The sequence below is a fragment of the Felis catus genome, chromosome B1 (genome assembly GCF_018350175.1).
Source record: "Felis catus isolate Fca126 chromosome B1, F.catus_Fca126_mat1.0, whole genome shotgun sequence".
Taxonomy (NCBI): domain Eukaryota; kingdom Metazoa; phylum Chordata; class Mammalia; order Carnivora; family Felidae; genus Felis; species Felis catus.
Genome location: NC_058371.1, coordinates 53,993,544 through 54,010,660, shown reverse-complemented (window position 1 = coordinate 54,010,660; position 17,117 = coordinate 53,993,544). Strand labels below are relative to the sequence as shown.

At 39.0% G+C, this 17,117-nt stretch overlaps 1 long non-coding RNA gene across 1 annotated transcript; it reads left to right on the top strand.

Annotated features, from left to right (window-relative positions):
- Window positions 1–2,517: 2,517 nt before the first annotated feature.
- On the top strand, window positions 2,518–16,313 carry LOC109498886. Its single transcript, XR_002741722.2, has 3 exons — window positions 2,518–2,888; window positions 5,610–5,697; window positions 16,147–16,313. It is a non-coding gene; the product is annotated as an uncharacterized LOC109498886 (long non-coding RNA).
- Window positions 16,314–17,117: the final 804 nt, after the last annotated feature.

Below are 17,117 nucleotides of genomic sequence, written 5' to 3'. Positions count from 1 at the left end.
CTTCCCACCCCAACAGTCACATCACCCATGAATAGATTCCCGGGAATTGGCCAGTCTAAACTTTTATACAATAAGCTAAGCACGTACAGTTTTCTAAGCAGAAATTCAGAGATAATATCAGATTTTCAAAAAGTCTGTGATCAAAGATCACTGACAACAAATTCACACAACTAGAATACATAATTTCAAAGGCCCTAATTTATTTAAATACCTATGATTCCATGTATTTTAGGGTTGAATGTGATATGTACTTTCCCAGTGTAACTTCTAGGTACTAATCGTTATAGGATTTCAAAACAAATAGCCCAAAGCCAATCTTCAGAGAGACGGGAATAAATATGAGAGAGCAGTCCGTGATATTATTACATCTGAATGTGTCTGGGATTCTAGCACTTTTAAATCTTTTCCTTTGCTCTATTTCAGGTTGTATGTCTACATTTCCTTTGTGAGAATGCCTGAGGAATTGTTGAATCAACTGTTTTGCAGACATGTGGCTGCTCTAACTTCTTCCAATATGTTAATGTGTTTTTTTTAATTTTTTTGATGTTTATTTATTATCGAGAGACAGAGAAACAGAGCATGAGCAGGGGAGGGGCAGAGAGAGGGGCAGACACAGAATCCGAAGCAGATTCCAGGCTCTGAGCTGTCAGCACAGAGCCCGACGCGGGGCTTGAACTCACAAACCAGGAGATCGTGACCTGAGCCAAGTCAGACGCTTAACAGACTGAGCCACCCAGGCGCCCTTATGTTAATGGTTTGAATTAAAAAAATGTTCCTAAGAAGACAAATTTGGTTGAGATCCCAATATTTAAAGTTCATGTTTTTGGTTGCAAACTCAATAATGTGCATCATGTTGAAATCATGAAATTATTCCAGAAGCTGTATATGGCTTTGGGGGGGAAAAAAAAAACTTTTGGCAGCAAATAAGGGAGTTTCCTCAAAATTTCTGAATGCTTATATTATTATCAGTGGGAGACTGCTAACAGGGCACTTGGAACTCGTCCATCTTTGGAAAGCTAGGGAATTCTTACCATTATGCACATGGGAAAATATAACGTTTTGTTATTGGGAGGAGACCGTGAAACAAATGCTAGTCTATCTGGTGGTCAGGGACAGCTTGAATGATTCCCAGTTAATTTTTTTTTTTTCTTGTTAGCCCCAGAATGTCTCACATGCACATTCCAGTGCGGACGACTTGCCTTCAAACCTCTTTCTAGGCAACAACAATACCAGTGATTGTACCAGTGCCAAGACTAAAGCCATTGCTCTAAAGGCCTGACATTTTCGGCTGTCCATGGCAGCTCCTTCTGCTTTCTTACTGTTCTTCCTTTCTGCCTCATCACCCCTTCAACTCATTCTTCGAGCAGATATTTTCGGGACTTCTCCCTTTCTTTTCATTTCCATAATCACAATCTAGTCTCAATTCTGCTCCAGCTCTCCTATGGTTTCTTCTCTAAATGCCTTAACGTTTCTTTCCATAATCTCTTCTCTGGGGAGTTAACTTACGCTGAACAGTCAGGATTCTCTTTCTCATCCGTTCTTGACCTTAATATACATATTAACATCACAATATATTTTGTGTATGTATGTATTTATTTATTTCAGGATCCTTTAGTACTTACTTGCAAGTAAATACAATCCATAAAAACTTCTCTTTTTTCTCTTTCCCTACATGTCTCTTCTTTCTCTCCCGGTAGATTTGTCCAACGTATAGATTCTACAAAGTGCCTGACACTAAAAAGAGAATGATGATGGAAAAGAGCGGTGGGGCACCTGGGTGGCTCAGTCCATTAAGCGTCTGACTTTGGCTCAGATCATGATCTCATGGTTGGTGAGTTCAAGGCCTGCATCGGGCTCTCTACTGTCAGTGCAGAGCCCGCTTTGGATCCTCTGTCTCTTTTTCTCTCTGCCCCTCCCCTACTCTCTCTCTCTCTCTCTCTCTCAAAAATAAATAAACATTTAAAAAGAAAAAGTCCTTTAACATTGAAGGGAATCACAGTTTTGTAGATTAAGCAAATGTATGGATAATTACACTTTTCTTCTTAGAGCTTGTCCAAATGATAATTAATTGACTTATTGTTTATCTCCCTCACCAGGGAATAGACCAGGGCTACCAGTTCAATATTATTCCCAACACCTAATCCAACACTTGGCACATAAGAGGGGAAGAATGCATATTTGTTGAATCAATTACTGAATTATAGCTATAGAATAATATTCTAATAGTGACACATCCAAACTTCAGTGGAGGCGACTAGGATCTATTTAACTCTGGTAGAAGGATCAGAGGTTTCATAAAAAAGACCACGTCCAAGCTGAGACTTTTAAGAATCAGTAAGAGATGGAGTGCCTGGGTGGCTCAAGTCGGTTAAGCATCCGACTTCAGCTCAGATCATGATTTCATGGTTTGTGGGTTCGAGCCCCACATCGGGCTCCACGCTGTCAGCCCAGAGCCTGTAGTCTGCGTCAGCTTTCTGTGTCTCCCTCTCTCTCTGCCCCTCCCGCTCGCACTCTCTCTCTCTCTCTCTCTCTCTCTCAAACATAAATAAACATTACAAGAAACTTTAAGGATCAGTAGGAGTTGAAGAAAACAGGTTAAGTTGGATGCTGCTGCAGCGAAGTAAATAGAGGAGGTGTCAGGAGATAGAGCTGGGAAGAGCTTTTTTCTGTAAGCCGGCATTTCCAACAGTGTCTTCTGAGGACTCTGGTCTCGCCTGTTATTCAGAGAAAACCATTTTCCATGTGCTGGTAAATGTTTAACAATTGGATCGCCTGAAAATATAAAAAGTCCTGATTTGTAATGCTGGCCAGGAATAGATGCAGAGCAGCACGCTACTTTGTAGTATTTCCAGCATCCAGATGCAGGAGATACACGTGACTCCGAGAACGTAAGTAGGAGTAGCCTGTAGTGATTCTTTGGGAGGAAAGATAATTTTTCCCTCTACCTGCTGAATAATAAAACAGCAATAATAATAGAATTTACTATTTTCTATTACTTTTCTTTTTTCTTAAAAAAAAATTTTTTTTAACGTTTATTTATTATTGACAGGGAGAGACAGAGCATGAGCAGGGGAGGGGGAGACACAGAATCCGAAGCAGGCTCCAGGCTCCGAGTGTCAGCACAGAGCCCGACGCGGGGATCAAACTCACGAACTGCGAGATCATGACCTGAGCCAAAGTCGGAGGCTTAACCGACTGAGCCACCCAGGCGCCCCTCCTTTTTTCTTAATTCCTTACAAAAGCAGAGTATCTCCTGTGGAATGCCTGCTCCAAATCATACTGTATCTCTATAGATTTCTGCTTGACTCACACTTTTTTCAAGAAGTTTATTATTTTTTAAAAAAGATTTCTTATCTTCTTTTTTTTAGTGTTTATTTATTTTTGAGAGAGAGAGAGAGCAAGCAGGGGAGGGGCAGGGAGGGGTACAGAGGATCCGAAGCAGGCTCGGCACTGAGAGCAGAGAGCCCGATATGGGCCTTGAACTCACCAACCATGAGATCATGACCTGAGCCAAAGACAGACGCTTAATGGACTGAGCCACCCAGGCACCGCTCAGGAAGTTTTTTTGTGTGTTTGTTTATTTTCAGAAAATTGTCTACTGGTTGTACTTATGCCTATTACCCTGATTTTCTATTTCAGTCTTTCCTATTTCTTATCCTATAATTTCTACTTGCTCAACAATTCATTTTTTTTCTCCCTGTCACACCATTTCTATTGGAAAACTGTATCTGTAAACGCAAAATGCAGTCACAACATAAATTTGTGTCACCTCTGCTCTAGATTGCAGTCTCATTGCAGACTCTGTGCCTTCCGTGTTTTTATATTCTACTAACGCCTGTACAGAATTCCATAAAGAGGTTTGCCCACAAAAATACTATATGCCTAACCTAAGAAACTGGTCATGACAGAGAAGAGGCAGGCCACACCTTTGGAATGCTCAGGTGTCCTTTCCAGCTTGCACAAGTTTGTTCACCAGAGCCAGAAGCCAACATAACGGAAGATTTTGACAATTCCTCGGAAAATAGTTCTGAAGCTATATAAAGGTTAGCTGGAGCAGAGGGCTGGCTGTTGCCCTCTCATTTATTATCTGAACCTGGGACTCCCTGAAAGTGTGCCAAAAGAACAAATAGAAGAAGCTTTGCTTTCCTGTTTACTGTTTAATGTCCTGCTCCCTTTCCCTGTCTTTTCTCTTCTCCCTTCCTTTTCACTCGTCCTCTCCTTCCTACCTCTGCTCCTGTTACCCCCGCTTTCTTTTCGCTAATTTCAATATGGCTCTAAAGAATTTTGTAATTCCAATCATACTCTAGGGATGATAGAAATAGAACCATCAACTTTAAAAATGCAAAGTGGAAAGGATTACAAAGTAAGGCCAAATTATTATACTGTTTGCCGTGACCACTACATTTCTTACTGTTGGATTTCTTGATTTATTTCCTTAGAAACTTGAGAAACATGCCAAGCAGCTCCACAGCCCTTATTCTTACCTAAACTTTTAGAAGTGTAGACAATCTTCTACAATGCTACCGTGCTTTGTAATAGAGAGACAATACAGCCTGTTCATGTCCATATGCTTTCGTGTTGAATGTCTACTATGTATAGAATAGCTTTAAGAACTTTTCCTCCCAATATGGTAGTATAAAATTAGAGTCTTTATTTTACTATTGAGTAAATTTATATATCAGCTCTAGAAGAAATTAGAGAAACCATATTGTTTAACTGCATCTACAATGTTTTTAATTAATTAATTAATTTATTTATTTATTATTTTTTTTTAATTTTTTTTTCAACGTTTATTTATTTTTGGGACAGAGAGAGACAGAGCATGAACAGGGGAGGGGCAGAGAGAGAGGGAGACACAGAATCGGAAACAGGCTCCAGGCTCTGAGCCATCATCAGCCCAGAGCCCGACGCGGGGCTCGAACTCCCGGACCGCGAGATCGTGACCTGGCTGAAGTCGGACGCTTAACCGACTGCGCCACCCAGGCGCCCCTATTTTTTTAATTTACATCCAAATTAGTTAGCATATAGTGCAACAATGATCTCAGGAGTATATTCCTTAGTGCCCCTTACCCATTTAGCCCATCCCCCCCCACACCCACTCCAGTAACCCTTTGTTTGTTCTCCATATTTATGAGTCTCTTCTGTTTTGTCCCCCTCCCTGTTTTTGTGTTATTTCTGTTTCCCTTCCTTTATGTTCATCTGTTTTGTCTCTTAAAGTCCTCATATGAGTGAAGTCATATGATGTTTGCCTTTCTCTGACTGACTGATTTCACTTAGCATAATACCCCCCAGTTCCATCCATGTAGTTGCAAATGGTAAGATTTCATTCTTTTTGATTGCCGAGTAATACTCCTTTGTGTGTATATATATATATATATATATATATATATATATACCACATCTCCTTTATCCATTCATCCATCGATGGACATTTGGGCTTTTTCCATACTTTGGCTATTGTTGATAGTGCTGCTATAAACACTGGGGTGCATGTGTCCCTTAGAAACAGCACACCTCTATCCCTTGGATAAATACCGAGTAGTGCAATTGCTAGGTCGTAGGGCAGTTCTATTTTTGTTTTTTTGAGGAACCTCCATACTGTTTTCCAGAGTGGCTGCACCAGCTTGCATTCCCATAACTGCATCTACAATATTACAAAGAAGAAAAACTTAAATGCACATAAATGGCTTGCTGAAGGTAAGAAGTAGAAAGCAGTTACATCCTCTCATTAGAACTATGATATTGTTGGGGAATATAATTTAGTGCTTTTAAGGAATATTCCTTCTGTGTTCCCTAAGAGATTCTTGTGATTTCTTCCCTTGGCTTTAGGAGCTTTATTTCTTCACTTCACCCTTTTCTTTTTAAAAAAAAATTCCCCAAAAGAGGGGTGTCTGAGTGGCTCAGTTGGTTAAGTGTCTGACTCATGATTTTGGCTCAAGGCATAATCTCATGGTTCGTGAGATAGAGCCTGGTGTCAGGCTCTGTTCTGACAGTGTGGAGCCTGCTTGGAATTCTCTCCCTCCCTCTCTCTGCCACTCCTCAGGTCACACTCTCTCTCTTTCAAAATAAACAAACATTAAAAAAAAAATTTCTCCAAAAGAGAAGAAAACCCTTCCTGGCCTTGCATGGCTTACTGGAGGATAAGAGTTTGAGGTGACCTCAGGGGTGACTGGGGAAGGACAGAAAAGCTGGCATGTTCCAGGAGAGAGAATGAACTGCTGAGGAAATCACTTTAGAGTGACATGTCTTCTCAGTCCTCACCTCCCTTTTCTGTCATCTTTTCCTTCCTGCCTGTGGTCTTAAAGCCATTTGGCAGCCTCTTGCATGAGAAAGGGTTAAAGAATGTACTGCCATTCCTAGAGAATTTGCCATTTTAAAAGGTGGCACCTTGGGGCACCTAGGTGGCTCAGTCAGTTAAGCATTCGATCTCTCAGGTCATGATCTCACAGTTTGTAAGTTCCAGCCCCGCGTTGGGCTCAGTGCTGACAGCTCGGACGGAGCCTGGAGCCTGCTTCGGATCCTGTGTCTCCCTCTCTCTCTGCCCCTCCCCCACTCATGCTCTTTCTTTCTCAAAAATAAAATTAAAAATAAAATTAAATAAAATAAAAAGTGGCACCTTACTATTCCATTCCATCAGTGTTATGTAAGAGCGGAAGACTGGTCAAAAATAAGCACTTAAATTGACATCACTCTTTCAAAATCCAAGATATTTCATTGAATGCACGATGGCTGGGAAAGAATGTGGAGTCCCATACAAAATGCTTTTCTTTCTTTCTTTCTTTCTTTCTTTCTTTCTTTCTTTCTTTCTTTCTTTCTTTCTTCTTTCTCTTTCTTTCCTTTTCTTTCTTTCTTTCTTTCTCTTTCTTTCTTTCTTTCTTTCTTTCTTTCTTTCTTTCTTTCTCTTTCTTTCTTTCTTTCTTTCTCTTTCTTTCTTTCTTTCTCTTTCTTTCTTTCTTTCTCTTTCTTTCTTTCTTTCTTTCTCTTTCTTTCTCTTTCTTTCTCTTCCTTTCTCTTTCTTTCTTTCTCTTTCTTTTTCTTTCTTTCTTTCTTTCTTTCTTTCTTTCTTTCTTTCTTTCTTTCTTTCTTTTTTAGACAATCTGTTAATAAAGAGGTCCAGAGAACAATTGTAGCTAGATGCTAGATTCTGACAGCAGAGGAAATGAACATGCCAGCAAAGCTGGGCCAGAAGGCCACAGGTGACAGAATGAGTGCATCCAAAAGACACCCCAAGTTAAAGGAATTCTATTTGCCCTGATTGTGTGATTGGCCTTGATTTTGTCCTCCAGCTGGCAAAATATGTTAAACAACTATTTGTACACATTGGAAAAATGCAGGACAGGACACTGATCTTTGAGAAAGAGAGCAAAAGAGGTGAGCCCTGCAATTGTCTTTATCTTTTTTGCCTTTCGGGATTGTTCCACTGGAAAAGGCAGCCAAGCAGAGGCAGTGGTTTCACAGATTCCACTGAGGAGACAGATTCAGAATTCATACAGGTTGAGGGGCTTCAATTCCTCCGGCAGAGCACTCATGAAGAAGCAGAAGAAGAGCTGTAGAGTCTTGTACACCAGTTCCTTTGAGTCTGCTGGGGATCCTAAGCTGGGCATAAATAGGGTGAAACTCCATGAGGCCAGGCAAAGAACTACCAGGGAGCTGGTAAATTTCTACAACTCACAGGACTGAGAGGCTTTCAAATTCCGAATAACTCGAGTAGAAAGCCTTCATTAAGGAGGACAATAAAGAAGAGAGAAGACACAAATTGCTAGTTTCAGGAATAAAACAGAAGTTATCACTCTAAATCCTATTAACAGGTGAAGAGCATTAAGAGAATATGAACAATGTGATGCCGATATATTTGGTAACTTTAAGTGAATGGACAAATTCTTTGAACAAACTACCATCAACCAAGAAAGGAAATAAAGCTGAAAAAGAGCAAAGACTTCTATTTGTGGTCTCAGAATTACAATTCAGGGAGCATAAGTCCTAGCAGAAACCAGAAAAGTATTCTGCCTGCAGGATGAAAGCGAGGGATTTTTATGAGAAAGAGGAAGGAGGGCAGTTACATGACTTGGATAAAAAAGAAAAAAAATTGCCAGTTGGTACTAAGAGGCTGAACTGCTTTCGGTTACACATTGATTGACTCTTCTCTTGGTCAATCAAATGAAACTATTCTGGTATGCATTAGTTAACTATTCTGTCTTCAGAACGTCCACAACCAACTGCCTTATGATCAGGATGCCTGCTGTCCTGTAGACAAATGTCCTATAGACAAATGCTTATAAAACAACTGCCTCTTTTGGCCCAGCCAAGGATCTTTTTGCCCAGTTCGAGTTCATTAGCCATTTGCTTTAGAAAGGAAAGTGGAGCTTTTCTCAAAATAGAGTCTCTCACGTCCAGAAGTTTTACACAATTCCACGTGACCAAACTGACACTAGATGAAGTAGAAAATCTGAATAGCTATGAAGCTACCTCATCTTGAGATGACACTTTGGGCTTTCCATTCTTCCTGGTTCAGGATGTTACTTCTTTTTATTATTACTATTATTTTTTTTAAGTTTATTTATTTTGAGAGAGAGCAAGCCTGAGAGGGGGAGGGGCAGAGAGAGGGAGAGAGAAAATCAGAAGCAGAGCTCGATGTGGGGCTCAATCTCATGAATCGCGAGATCATGATCTGAGCTGAAATCAAGAGTCTGCTGCTTGATCGACTGAGCCACTCAGGTTCCCCCCTGGTTCAGGATGTTTTGACTAAGGTAGCAGGGTGGCTTTGCTTAACAAAAGTCAATGTAAAGACCAAAGCGATTTATGCAGAAATATATAAAACAGAGTCTCTAGACATGAAGACACCAAGGTAGAGAATGTGTAGAGATAATAATGCAAACAAAATCCTCTCAGAGATCCTTCAGTGAAGAGTCGAAATGATAAACAAAAGCTTGTGGGGGAGACTGAGGAATAACATTCAGAGAGAATAAAACTAGGACAGTGTGGTAGCTTGGAATCAAGCTAATAGAGGATACACTTGACGTTCAAGAGATGTTTCATTAAATAAGGATGGAGAAGAATCTGGTGAAAATGAGGTTCTGAGGACAAGTAAAGGGTTACTTTTGAAAATAGAAGCAGGGTATTTTTTTGTGACAACATTGAAGTGGATAGGAGGAAATAAGGTAAATTTTTCAGATAAGAGAAGAAGGAAGTCGATAAAATTTACTGCTAATAGCTTAAATCTTTTCAGTGAAATAGCCTCTGGGTTTGAGTGTGGGATGTAGGATTCCACTTGAAGAATGTGGGAATTATTTAAGCTAGCTTCTAGGGTAAATAGAAGGAAAAGGTTGCTTATTAGTTCAAACCTAGTTGGGTTTACTCAGCATGCCCTTTGAATGAGTATAATCAGCAGTAGGGGGTATGAGAATAATGGAAACCATGGAATTAACCAAAGATAGGGGATTTTCCTGGCCCATGCAACAAAATGTTAGTGGAACAAAGGATTCTAAATTGATTTATGGACATCACTGAAACGACTTACCATAAAGTCTAGGCTAGGACAATAAATATGGCACTGAAATACAAAAGGGCACATAAGAGCTTAGAGAGGAAGTTCTCTGAGATGTAATACCTTGTTTCTGTGAGGCAAGATGTTCTGGTTTATTTTCTTGCTGTCATTTAATGTATGCTCCAACCGTATAATCTTGTTCCTTTAACTAAGAATTAGTATTCTTTAGAATATTTTGTTGCCACACTAAAATATTTAGTCATGCTTAATACCTTTAATAAAGGTAGCCAATTAAAATAAATAGCATCCCTCACTCTCAGATACTCCTTATTGTAAAGGTAAATTGTAAAGACACTTTATCTTAAAGGCTGAGCTTGATTTTTTCTTTAATGTTCTTAGTGGACAGTTTGTATAGAAAAGATCAATATTTCTCCTTAATGCATCTAGGACTTACTGTGATAGATATTAGAGAAACATGTTATATGATAAAAGGGTCTACCAGCTGTCCAATCACTATTCAGCTTTCTCTTTACCAAGATTGATGATGTGGCTATAGCCATGCAATGGTTTTTATATCCCCTAGCAATCTGTGAAGTTGAATCATGTGAAACTGCTATTTTTATAGGTCATAATGGTTGTATTCACAGTTTCATATGCTTCAACCTAATCTTTCAAATTTTGTTTCTCTGACTTTGAAAATACTAGAATTAGAGGTAGAGTCTGGATATTAGTGAGTGAAGAATTACAGTTTGAATATGCCGCAAACCATTTTCGGCATTAAACTTTTAATGATAGTACAATACTAGCGTTACTGACTTTAAGAGGAAGTAGCACAACTAATTTCTTATAATTATAAATACATGGTTTTGTAGACTATAAAAAACCCTCAGATTCTTGTAGTCACGCTCAGTCATAGGCTTTCCTTGTCTTTTATTTCTAATATGTTTTTTCCTCCTTAGGTCTCATATGCAATCTTATTTCACTTCATTTCTTCCCTACCAACTTCAATTTAATACTTGAAGCACTGGGTCAGCTTGCAAACTTAATGCAAATGTGTCATTTTATTATACATCTAGGAGAAAAAAATGGAGAGCCTCAGAGGTAGGCCCCCGTCTCTCATTGCTTCCTTTGAACTCGACATGACAAGGACTCTCTTCTGCCCAGGTTTGTGAATTGACAGGATGTGTAAACGAACGGTTAAGTCCCCTGGTCGATAAGAGAATAGGATCGGACTTCAACCAGCACAGTTCTTGAAGTCAACAGTCCGGCATGGCACTACCAAGCTCTCTTCTGAGAGCATCAAAGAATTGACATCAAGGTGTATGCTGGGCTGGGTTGTCATCTGGAAGTTCTGGGGAAAAATCTGCCTTCTAAGTTCCTTCTAAGTTCATTTTTGGTGTTGGCATAATTCAATTCCTTGCGGTTATAGGACTGAGGTCCCTGACTCTTGCCAGGTGTTGGTCAAGGACTTCTCCGTGTCTTCAGAAACTGCCTGCATTTTTTGACACACAGTTCCTCTATCTTCGAGTCAGAAATAGAACATTGGAATCCTTGTGCTTCTTAAGTTTTTGTTTTTTTTTTTCCATTTTGGGAGAGAAAGGTGGGGGCAAGGGGCAGTGACAGAGGGAGAGAGAATCCTGAGGAGGCCCCTCGTTGTCAGCAGAGAACCCAATGCGGGGCTCAAACCCATGAACAGTGCGATCATGACCTGAGCCAGAATCAAGAGTTGGACACTTAACTGACTGAGGCACTCAAGTGCCCCTCCTTTTTGTGCTTCTAATCTTTGACTTATTCCACTGACAACCTTTTTTTGCATATATAAAATTTAATGGTGAAAGCTGAAAGCCCTATCACACATTCCAAAGCCCAGAGTAAGTCGTTTGAGATTATGTGTGGCTTCGATTGCTCTATTACTGTGGCGATTTGCAGTTTAAGTGTCGCTATTCCAATGTAATGATGCTGATGAATATACGAAAAACTCATCTAAATTGATATCTTCTAAAAAAAATTGATGATATGTGTTCTGATGTTTGTGTATAAACTTTCAGATGATTAAGATCAAATCCTTTGAAAAATGAGTATTTTCTTCCTTTTTATCACATAACATGTTTTCCAATATCTTTCACAGTAAGTCCTAGACGCATTACAGAAGAAATATTGTCCTTTTCTATACAAACGATCTCATCTATTTTGACTTTGTTCTTATAACTAACTCATGCTTTCAGGAATCATTTATGCCAATGAAGTCAAAGACCTTTTAAATTTCTTTTGGCGTATTTCCTATCAAATGTTGCCTTATGAATATGCAATTATATTTCCCTATTTCTGTTGTTAATTTTCTTACTTTTTTTTTTAGGGCAAAATTTTTTCATGTTGAATAAAAATGCCAGGTTGAATTCAGCTAGTTTTACTGATAACCTCACGAGTGCTTAGTAACATATATTATCCCTTTCTATAGTAAAGATGTTAGTTGAAAACATCAATTTTGAAATTAATAAGGTTTACCAATTTAATATTTTATTTTATTATTTTATTTTTAAGAGAGAGAGAGAGAGAGAGTGCAGGCAAGGGAGAGGGGAAGAAAGAGAGAGAGAGGGAGAAAATCTTAAGCAGGCTCTGCACTCAGCATGGAGCCCAATGTAGGGCTCAATCCCATGACTTTGGGATCATGACCTGAACCAAAATCAAGAGTCAATCACCCAACCGACTGAGCCACCCAAGCACCTGAACGTCTTATATTACTTGCTTCTGCATAGACAAAAGAAGAAAAGATGTTAATTTCCCACTTTTATTTTAGAAAAGGGATGAGTTTCTATGGGCACCTGGATAGCTCGGTTGGTTAAGTTTCAGCTCAGGTCATGGTCTCATGGCTCATGAGTTCGAGCCCTGCATCAGGTTCTGCGTTGGCAGTGCTGAGCCTACTTGAAATTCTCTCTTTCTCCCTCTCTTTCTGCTCCTTCCCCGCTCATGCTTGCTCTCTCTCAAACTAAATAAACATACAAAAAAAATAGAAAAAGGATGGGATAATGTCCCATCATTAGTTACCTTTACGAATTTGATTTGTACAACTGATATTTGTCACTTTGATTTGCCATGTATATAATTCAATCATCTGGATATTGTGCAAGCATCTCCAAAACCTGGCAAGAGAGCATGACTTTCCATTTCCAGTATGTTAGCCAAGTCCCTGAATTAGTTTTGTTTAGAGAGATCTGTCTTTCTGAGACAACTCTGACTAAAATGAAACACTTTCTGGTGAGCAATTTTCCAAGCTTTAAGGCATCTGTGCACCCTGTTCGGTTCATCACCAACAGTGACTCCAAGGATTTGGCATTAGGGTAATGATTCTAAATCATGTACTGAAACATTTTTCCCCCCAAGCAGCCACAGAAATGGCAGTATCTCTGCAAATGAACATTTAGCTTTTCCCACCTGCCAAATGTATCAATGTTTACCTCTTTGAAAATGTAAGAATGTGTAGGTTAAGTAGATTTAAAATATTCTTTGTCTTGTAATGTCATTCACACGGCATTACGGAGGGTATTCTCTTCCAGGTGAAAGATGTTCTTGGGTTGTCTCTCACTATTTTCATGGCTACATGAAAAATCTCTCTCTGGTATTTACTGGATTTTCATCCTCCTGTGCCACTACCTGGGTATTTGTTTCGTGTCTCAGTCTGAGGGATGTGGGATGAGTGTATGTGTGTGTTGGCGGGGGGGGGGGGCAGGTAAAAATTCTAGAAGCAATCTTGTTTTGTGAATTGTATGCAATTATCAAGTGTATTAGGCTAAGTATCTCTGAAATGTATGACAAGCTACAGTTTAAGTAGTAAATTGATTTTATTCCACTAATTTTCTTATGGAGCAGTTAAATGTCTATTTCTCAAGTTTTATATCATCATGCCATGGGAAATTGTGCTTCCATTTTCTGGTTGAAAACCAAGAAATACTCCATTCCACTTAATTAAGTCAGGTAATAATTGGAGAAGTGGAGATGTCCACCCCCAATAAGGAATGGGGTGACCAAAAGTTGAGCAGATAGAGAAGTAAAATGACTTTCCAGCTTTTCTGAGTCAGGTCTCTATGGTCTACTGTTATTACTTTGTCTGAAATGCAAATTCTCAGAATACCAGACACACCCATATTTCAATGAAAGTACAAAAACAAAATTGAAAGCCAACCACAGTTGAGTTTTTCATTGTCTGTCACGTTGAGTGGTCTTGTCCCTTCCCCCTTCCTTTCCATCCCACCTAACCTGAATAATCAAAAGCTGTCTCTGTTTAAGGGGAAAAAATGTAGGTACTAAAAGGGTAATTCACAAAAGGGGCTTTCTTATGTAAATAAATACTCAGTTGACCATAAGCCCCCTCTTCTTGCTGATGGCTCTCAATATTACCAGATATTACTGATGTGTTGTTTCTTGGTGGTACAGATGACCTTTACTGGGGAAAGTAATGCAGAGAAGGACTTTCATATCCAGCCTGTATTGCTGTTGGGCCTGTTTTCTCTTCTCACACAAGATTAAGGGGTAGGCTTACTTGAGAGTCTATGTTCTGGCAAGCCTTGCTGCTGAACTTGGCAGGAGCATTAAAATATCTTTATTAGAAACCATGAATCAAGTTCCATCACAGAACTCATAACCTTCTAGATCTGGCTGTCTTCTTTTGTCAAACCTCACAGAAAGGTGTGGTTTAAAATAAAGTTTATTTTAAGATGCAAAGATCCAATGATGATGGTAAATTTTCTTCTATAGCATATACAGGAAGGCTTCATTTAAAGTAAAACACATCAACTTGTGATTTAAAAATATGCCACAGAATTTCCAAATAGAATCCAGAGAATTTTGCCAGTGAAGAGCTGGGTTGTAGAGAAACTGGGATGGACTTTGAAGAGCACCAGCATTTTCTTTGAGCCTGATGAAAATCCATTGGCTTTGGTTCTTTAAAGGTACATGTTAGAATAGTTATAATAGGAAATTCTGTTAGTACTTTCTGAGAGCAAAGATTTGAAATTGCTCTCTCAAAATTGCTTTCAAGTTCTAGAAGTCTAGCTTGAAGTAGTCTAAACTCTCAGAAACCTACAAGACTTCAGCTGCCAGTCAGGCAGAGGCCCAGTTATCAAGGAAAGCTATAGACAATGAGAAGAGTTGTAAAATATTAGTCAAAGAATTTTTAGCATGTGTATAGTCTCTCATCAACCCAAATCTTATTTTTCCAGCATGAACTGCAGGCCTAGATACTCATCACCAGTGACAGGTGACAAATGGGCCACACAGAATCTGTAGAACAGAATCTGTAGAATGGAATAGACTCTCTAGAATGGGCCACAGAGAATCCTAAGCACATCTTCAATCCTATAAGTGGTAGTGAGAGGAAGAGGGCAGAAGAAGCCATTCTCTCAATCAAGGTGAAAGGCGGGACAAGTTAGAACAGCAGACTGTAGAGATTAATAAAGGTAATGAGGCAACTTCAAGAATTGTTTTGGTATGTGCCATCATTCTGTACGAGTGACAGGGATAGACTACAATAAAAATTCTCAGTCAACTCTGGGAATCATAGAATTATCCAGACAAACAAGGCCTATTGGTAGTTTTAGGACTGTAAGTAGCCAAATCATTATCTATATATGCTACAGGTGTGGAAGTGAATGCTTCATAGACCTAATGCTTTGTATAAAGTAAAATTATTTTGTTTTATTGTGTATGAAAACACTGGTGAGTTAGACGCATTAGTTTTATATAAAAAATGCTATTTTTAATATTGTATGTGATTATTTCATAGAGAATAATCCTATGTGAGAATAGAGAAGGAAAGGCACTTGCTATTTCAGCTCCTATTACTAATTCTTTGATACTTTGATAACTGAGCCATGGATTTAGTGGGCTAAACAATTAATGTATATGTATCATGTCCCTTTAAGTCTCAGATTACCCGAGAATGAATTGTTTTCAGCTGACTGAAAACACTGAACTGGGTTAGATCCTCTGACCTTCCCAGCGTCTACCTATTGCTCTTAATTGTTCAGAGGCACTATACCGGGATGGAACTCTGTTATTTTGAGAGGGTAAATTAGGAAATGGAACACCTTAGGTCTATCTGAGGGTACTCTACATGCTACCTGGCACATCTCACAGCCACAGGATGCTGTAAACACTCCTTGTTTACAAAGTCTTACAATACAAACTTGACTGAACGGCTGAGGAAAGAACACGCCACACGCCAGTGTTTTCCCCCTCAGTTGCCATCTGTAAAGAACATTTTGGCTTGGAAGGTTATCCTTCACTTCCTATGTGTCTGAAGGCTCTGTTGAAAATAAAATGGAGTCTAAGCAAATTTTCAAAGATCTGGGAGGTGTTTGATGAAACTCTGAGTGTTTTTTCTTGTTTGTTTTTTGTTTTTTTTTTTTGAGGTAATTGCTAAGCCCTTCCTCTCTGGTGCAGACTGCCCTTCACAGAAATCCCCATAAATTAAGTTTCTTTCCATGAGGTGGAGAGACGAGGAAAGAAAGCCTCTGTTTTAGTTTCCTCCATAGAATAACGCATATTTGCCTTATATCATGAGAGGCTGACAGGTTTAGACTCTGCTTCCAGATGTCCATATGGTTTAATGAAAAAAAAAAAAAAAAGAATAATAGTACATGACATATTTTCTTTTTCTGCTCCAGAAAGAAACAGCTTCATGTCAAGGCAACTTGGAAGTTGGAAGCTGAAGGAAACTGTTATGTAAATAAAGAAGACTGATAAAACAGAAGAAAATGGGGCAAGTAAAGACACCTTGTTCAGGAAAAAAAAAACAAGAAGGCATACAATAAAAATTACTTCTTTAAACAAAGACTGAAATGTTTCTATGATTTATCACAGGTTGAATTATATGTAGCTCTGGCTCCTGAGGTAATCTCAAATCCAATATATTTGCAAACAACCATGTCCTAGAGTCTTTGCTATACAATACAACATGCTTAAAGCTAAAACTGAAATCAAAAAGAAACAGTATGAATAAGGAAGTTAAGATGATGAAGGCTTACCTAGGGGAGACATTCATCAACATCCAGACATGTGACTATTTGGTGCAAACTTGATTTATAGGTGTATAAAACTCCACAACCCCTAAAAATTAAAACTTTTATTTCCTACATGAAGTTTAGTATGTTTAAGTCCTCTTGACTTTATCTTAAAAAAATAGTAATTTTTATTTATTTTTTAGAGAGGGAACACACGCAGACAGAAAAGGGAGACAGAGAATCCGAAGCAGGCTCCGCGATGTCAGCGTAGAGCCTGACATGGGGCTAGAACTCACCAACCATGGGATCATGACCTGAGCTGAAGTCGGGTGCTCAACAGACTGAGCCACCCAGGCACCCCTTGACTTTATCTTTTAACAAAAGCATGTATAGGAGTTGATAGACTTTCTTGTTTGTTTTACAATATTTATCAAGGTTTGTAAATTTGTAAATATTTATATTTACTTTAAAAACAAAGAAAATTGAAAGAGTTCCCAGTTAAATATTTTGCAATTCCAGGGGCACCTGGGTGACTCAGTTGGTTAAGTGTCCAACTCTTGGTTTGGGTTCCGGTCATGACCTCACAGTTTGTGAATTTGAGCCCTACATCAGGTTCCCTGCTGATAGTGCGGAGC